General features: G+C 38.6%; 1 pseudogene; it reads right to left on the bottom strand.

Moving 5' to 3' along the window:
* Positions 1-5,426: 5,426 nt before the first annotated feature.
* LOC107715281 (olfactory receptor 2AK2-like) lies at positions 5,427-6,411 on the bottom strand (annotated as a pseudogene).
* Between the last annotated feature and the right edge of the window lie 889 nt (positions 6,412-7,300).

The following is a 7,300-nucleotide window of genomic DNA, read 5'->3' as shown; positions in this document are numbered from 1 at the left end:
TATATATATATATATTTATATATATATTTGAATTATTCAGTACCATCACTCGATTCATGTTGTGTATATCTGTGAATTGTGATGAGTTTATTGCTTTATTCTAATATTCTAAGGTTAGTTTTTTTCTGTTTTCTTTCAGAGCATCCATCAGTGAAACAAAGTGAATATACTAATATATATATATTAGTATATTCACTTTGTTTCACTTTTTGGGTGAGTATTGTAGCCTCTTTTTTTGGTTTGTCCTATTTCACTGTTTGCAGTTGTTGGGGTTTGATATATAGGTCTGCTAGGTATGTAGCAGGACGTGATAGCAGACCTGCATAGGGGTCAGGGGCCGGCTGTCGACTGTTCCTCCCGGCTTTCACAGGCCAGTTGGGAGAGAGTGGTCTCAGATCCACAATTTATCCACAATAGTTCATAGGAATTGACTGCCGTTTCGACGGCGCCTCCTCTCCTTTTTCAGGAATCAAATGACTATTGTCAAGGACCCACTGTTGGAGCCCATATTGATGGAAGAAGTGCAGGGTCTTTTGGAAAAAGGAGCAATCGCAAAGGTGCCTTTCAACGCACAGCAGACATCAGGGATCTTATCTATGCACAATCAGCTTGTAACACTCCAAAGAGAAAGGAAAACTTGAAATCGCATCATATGACCCCTTTAACACTATTCAACATATTTAACATTATTCAACATATTTCATAATTCCAAAGAGAGATGGCGGTCATCATCCCATTCTCGATCTTAGGCGCCTCAACTAATACTTAAAAATTATTCCGTTCAAAATGATTCATACAAAGATGGTACTGCAGTCCATAAAGGCAGGAGAATGGTTCACATATCTGTACTTAAAAGATGCTTATTTCCACATTCCAATTTGTCCAGAGCACAGGCCATTTCTCTGCTTTGCTTTTTAAGGCCAAGCATTTCAGTTTCAGGTTCTACCATTCGGCCTGTCCTTGGCGCCAAGAGTTTTCACTCAGGTGGTCTCAGCCACCCTAGCTCCCCTTCAGTTGCCGGGTATCAAGATCCTGCCATTTCTGGGCAACTGGTTAATCTGCGCTCCTTCTCTAGATCAGGTGATCAGGAACAGAGAGGAGGTACTAGCCCATTTTCAGTCCCTGGAGTTCACAGTGAACTGGAAGAAGAGCAGTCTCCAGCCTCAACAGCAGGTAGACCTCCTGGGACTCCCCTGAGAATAGTCATTTTGGAGAAGGCATTAAGTCACTTCCAAACAGGGAAGCTGGGGACAGTTCATAGAGTTCAGAAACTGCTAGGAATATTGGCTGCAGCATCAATGGTGATTCCCTTAGGCCTATTGAGGACACGCCCAAAACAAAGATGGTTCAACTCTTTTCGTCTACAACCAAGAAAGGGCAGAAGGACAAAACTATTGGTGACTCAGGCCTGCATGCAGGCCTTACTCCATTGGAGGGACAAGGATTTTCTTCGCAGACGATCTCCTCTGGGCAATCTTCCTTACAGAAGATCAGTGATAATGACAGATGCATCACTGACAGGGTGGGGAGCCATTTTGGAGGGCAGGTCCGTAAGTGGCACATGAGACCCCCCTTGGTCATCATAACACATAAATGTGCTCAAACTGAAGGCTGTTCATTTGGCTCTCAAGGGTCTGCTACCGTTTTTACGCCACAAACATGTGCTAGTGAGAACGGACATTACCTCTGCAGTTTACCTCATAAATCACCAGGGTGGGACGAGATCCATACGCTGCCTCCAAGTGGCAATGGATCTGCTGACATGGGCATGGCCACGCCTGTCCTCATACCGGGTGTGGCGAACAGAGTGGCTGACACTGTGTCCAGAGTGGGGCCTCTCCCAGGAGAGTGGCGTTTACACATGGAGGTGGCAGCCCAAATTTGGACCCGATATGGGACAGCCCAGATAGATCTTTTTGCTTCCAGGGAAATGACCCATTGTACGAGATGGTACTCCCTCACGGTGCAAGAGGGCTCTAATAACTCTACTCACTCTAATTCCTCCATAAAGTGGAGAATTTTTTCTGAATGGTGTTTAGGCATGAATATCAATCCAACAGCCTGCTCTGTGCCACTTGTTCTTCGACTCAGCTGGATCAGGGCAAAGCAGCTAGTACAATCAGGGTTTATACCTCATCTATTTCTGCATTTCATGGGTTAGTTGATGTCCAGCCAGGTGGTCGACATCCCTTAGTAGGTCAGTTTCTGAAGGGAGTTTGTTGCTTGCGTCCAAGTCACACTTTGCGAATGCCAAACTGGGATTTGCCTTTTGTACTAGACTCTCTCACTAAGCCCCCATATGAGCCCATGGCTGAGGCAGATTTAAAGGCTTTGTACCTCAAGACAGCTTTTCTCTTGGCTCTCTGCTCTGCTAAAAGGGTATTAGAATTGTGTGTTTTTTCCATCAGTGATGATTGTTTACATTGTTTACAAAGGCAGGGGTGCAAACACCCCTGCCTTTTTGCCTAAGGTGCTTAATCCTCAGTTTAGAAATCAGGTACTGGAGGTGGTTCAGTTTTAACCCCCTTCTTCCTTACAGACGGAGCAGGAGGGTTTGATCACATTATGTCCAGTAAGGACATTACGCACCTATATAAATTTTTCTCAGAATTTGAGGAAGTCTCATTATCAACTTTTTGTTAACTATAAAAACGGCAGACTAGGGTTGCTTCTTTCTAAGCAACGTTTGTCACATTGGTTAGTTGAGGTTGTCTCCCATGCTTATACAAGGAAATAGTTGTCAGTTCCTCCAGGAAAACAAGCCCATTCAACCAGAGATGTAGCTACTTCTTGGGCTGCACTAAAGGGAGTTCCCGTGGGGGAGATTTGTGCGGCAGCATCATGGTCTACACCATGTATATTTACAAAATATTACAGAATAGATATAACTAGTACAACACCCGTCAGCACTGCTGTTTTAATGTCTGTTGCCCAGCGAGGTTCGAATAGTATGGACTCTGTAGTTCCTTGCGACACTGTTGACAAGAGTTATCCTATTTAGACCGTAGTGATGGTCAGAGAGAGGTCGAAACAGATCGTAAGTTATGGATATAACTATGTATTTGTGAGACAGAAGGATGATTGTTACCATGGGCGACATTTGACTCTTGAGTCAGGCGGGGCAAGAAAAATTAAAAAAAAAAAATTATATATATATATATATATATTGAAATAAATATATAAAAGCAAATTTTTTTTTTTCTGATGTAAGCATCAAAACAATGCCCTACCGTTTTGCAACGCATCAAAGCAGTCAATCCAACACAGTCAAGAATAACTTAAAGAGGTTGCCACCGTTTAGTAAACTGTGGACTAGCTTTGGTTCTTCCTGATGACTTGAATGGTGATGCTTCCCGTTTGTCGGTTGATGGCCTTTCATTTTTAACCAGAAATGTGCACGCTGCTTTTCTGATGTTCACTGAAGTTTTCCGTGTCTTCTTCCCGTGTCACTTGAAATGTTTCTGTTTTGAATCGTTACCAAAGGCGAGACACGTGAGGAAAAAATTTACGATCAGTTGTGGGACTATATCTATTTCGAGAGTGAATCCCGCATAAATATGCGGATGTCATTTCCAAAACTTTGCAGGGTGTAGCCTATGTGTCCGAAAAACGAAAGTTTCATACAAATTCTGAATGCATTATACCCTAGAAAGTGCACAAAGCGCTCCCCCTTTATCACTAAAAAGTGTCACTCATCTTCGTTCATCGCGATCTTACAAAGTTCCGATATAATCAATGAAGCTCTCTAAACTGCACAAAGAATCTCCTATTTACATTGCGTCTGCACTTAGTCATGAGATGATTCACGAGCATGCAAAACTGCACTTAAAAACTGCGGCGCTTTCAGCGGTGAGTGAATTCTGACAGAATGTTTCTGATTGGCCATTGCGTTCAAAAAATCAACAGATATCTGTGATTGGTTACATTGCTCAACGCTGCAAAAACACGTTGAGGGTATTTAGCTCTTGGCTAAGCGCTCCAATTGCAGCGGGGCCGACATCAGGGATTCCACGACTAACAATTTGGATGGGGCAATTGTCCCCCCTTACCCCCCTTAATGTTGCCCATGATTGTTACTATCCTTGTCGCTCGAAACACTGGGGCGTTCAAGGCAAAGAGAACGAGCCGGAAGTCAAACCCGCTTTTATAGCATGGCATGTTCTACCTCCGGGGTCATGGGCATGACTTTGTTTAAATTAGGTCTCGAGAGAAGGCGGAATGAATGTTATCATTCTATTTAGACTGTTAGTGACAGTCATCCTACGGTCTCACAGATCCATAGTTACATCCATAACTTATGTAGTCTACTATTTTTGTAGTGTTTGTTGTTGCTTTGACAGAGTGTTTTACATTTTTCTTAGTGGAAGGTAAAATTATTAAAGTTTTATCTTTTAGTGTTATTTTATAAGTTTTAATTGTTAGGCAGATAAACACGCAGGTGAGAATTAACCTAAATTTTGGAAGCTTTATTATAATTAATGTACTGTAGAATGAACAAGTGAAGAACATTTATTTATTTATAAACAAATTGACCCGATTACATGAAAATTTATATTAAGAAGAAAAATACATTAAAAAGGCAACAAATGGACATTATACAAGGGTACAGGGACTATATTGTGAGTAAGCTCAACTCTACAGACAAAATTTAAAAAATTCAACAAATCAGTGCGGAACTGTTTTTAGGATCATTCTATATTTGTTAATAATATAAGGTTATAAATATAAAGATTATATAGAATATATGGCACTCATATCTGTTTTTCATTATTCTTTTTTTCTAGTTTTTCTTGTGCAAGACACTTTTTTTTTGTGCTGCCAGGCATGTTGAAACTTGTCAACAACTGCTTTTATATGATAGAATATGAAAAAAGAAAGCATGCAAAAAAATTAAGAATATATTAAAAATAGTATGTTAAATTATGCACATATATGTACATCACTGACACTTTTAACAAGCTTAAAATATGTTTGGAAGAGAATAAGTTAATCTGAGAGTTTGCTAAGAATTGCTTGAGGGCATAAACAGGTTTAATCATTTAGTGATTGTAAAACTCCAGACGACCCAAAACCTGTTTATCACCATGTCATATTTTAGAGTGAGCTTTAATGCATTTGTATGCAGCACTAGTCCTTCTGCAACATTTGAAAACCACAGTCCATGAACCAAACAAACACACGAGTACAACATTTGATCATTTCTTTTCTTTTTTTTTTTAAAGATTAACATAGTGAAATAATTTTAAATTATGTATTTATATAACAATATTATATAAAATAATATATATAATAAATAAAAAACAATAATAATATAAATAAGTTTTGTATTTACATATAAAACAACAGAACTATAATTTAATAAACATCCTTTCGATATTACCATTTGCACACCAAATTATTATTTCATATCCTCTCATACCATACAATTAATGTATGATAACAGAGGGCCTTACTTTGCCTGAACAATAGCACAAAAAATATTTAAATAAGGGCCACACAGCTTCATCTCTCATACCATAGATCAGAGGACTCAGACAGCGTGGCAGAATAAGAACAATAAGATAATTTACATATCTCAGATTTATGAAGAGAGAAGAGCCACTTCCAATCACTGTGTATAGTGTTCTCTCTATTGTAGCATACAGGAAAGAGGTGAGACACAGTCCCAGCTGAATCAAGTGCAAGAGCACCGTTTTGAGGGCTTTCTTAGCATAATCTTTATCAGAGGAAACAGACCTGGCTGTGATCATAATGCTAATATATGTAAAAAATAATGATCACTGCAACAGACACAAAATAAAGAACATCAAACCCTTGAGATTTATCTATCTGCCATTTGGCTATAAACAATTTCTCTAGCGTGCAGAATGCAATATCTGCTAAATAATTAGGGTTGACGACTAAAGCAAGTCTAATGTAATATAATAGCTTCAATATAATATTTACAGAACTAAGAAGCCAGATGATTCCTATGGCAATTCCAGTCTTTTTTGGTGTGGCAATGCTGCAGTGTCTCAGAGGGAAGCAGATTGCCACGTACCGCTCCAGAGACATCAGTGCTAGTGTCAGAGGAGCGTTGAAGAAAGTACAGTATGATATAAAGACTAACAGAGTGCAAATAGATTTGGGTATTGGAAGAAAGCAGAGAGCCAATGTGTATATAATAGTTGTGACCAGCAAAAGCACAGAGTCGTTCATAAGCATGTGGCCAAAAAGAATGTAGCGTGGCGTCTCATAGAATATGCGCTTGCTTCTTAGAGCAAAAAGCATCACACAGTTTACAAAACAGAAGAACAGAGATGTTAACACAGCCACTGCAGTTTTAGTACTGGTGGCAGCATCCATGTCCAGCTTAAAGACTTGCTGATGAGTGAAAGACGCATCCCCAATTGTGCCATTGGACCCCGCCATAAGCTGAAAGACAAGAAATAAAGAAATAATACTGATGAGAACAGTTGTGTAAATCATGCATTAGACTCATGATTCTGCCCAAAGATTGTTTTCTATCATTCAGTTTCATGAATTAGAAATGAAATAAAAGTTTGCAAGACATAACAGACCTCAGACACAAACGTGTTGCCCTTCTGCCGTGAATAAGTCACACATCAACCTTCTTTCTGCTCCAGATTCTGTAGTATGAGAGGGATGGAGTGAAAGAGAAATTGAAAAAAAAGTGTTTGTGGGTGGAGGTTGTAATTCTAAGAGTGACGTATAGTGGGATTTTAAAATGAAAATGCATGTAATTCAATACAAAATTATTAATTAAAATTATTTTGTCATCAAATCAATTAGAGTGAACTGAAAATGTACATGAATTTCGGAATGTCTTAGTGTTTGGTTTGTGTAAAACCTTATGATCATGTTCTATAATGTAAATGTAAAAGAATAGCAGAGTCCACACCACAACAATAACAGCACATAAGAATGATATTGTTGAAATCACTTTCAGAACTTTTTTTTTCAGCTGATGCACAATAAAAACATTGATAGCCAGTCAGAATCCATTCTGCTTTAAAGGGCTAAACTGGCAGAGGACAGAACTGCAGCACGCTTACAATAACAAAACTTTGTCATGGGCCTGAAGAGTCCTAAAGATCAATATCACAAATTTGCTTATTAAATAGTGACAGAAATAGTGCAAAATATTTCTAATGAAAACTGACATCTTTGATAAATGATTACATTTTTATTTAAAGCTTTCTGTTCATTTACATTCCATATATATATATATATATATATATATATATCATTTAATTTCCATTTTGTATGTTGAAGTACTGAAATAACTCAAATTAAATAA

The sequence above is a fragment of the Sinocyclocheilus rhinocerous genome, unplaced genomic scaffold, assembly GCF_001515625.1.
Source record: "Sinocyclocheilus rhinocerous isolate Xijiao unplaced genomic scaffold, SAMN03320098_v1.1 scaffold299, whole genome shotgun sequence".
Classification (NCBI taxonomy): Eukaryota; Metazoa; Chordata; class Actinopteri; order Cypriniformes; family Cyprinidae; genus Sinocyclocheilus; species Sinocyclocheilus rhinocerous.
This window is presented reverse-complemented; position numbering and strand designations above follow the sequence as displayed.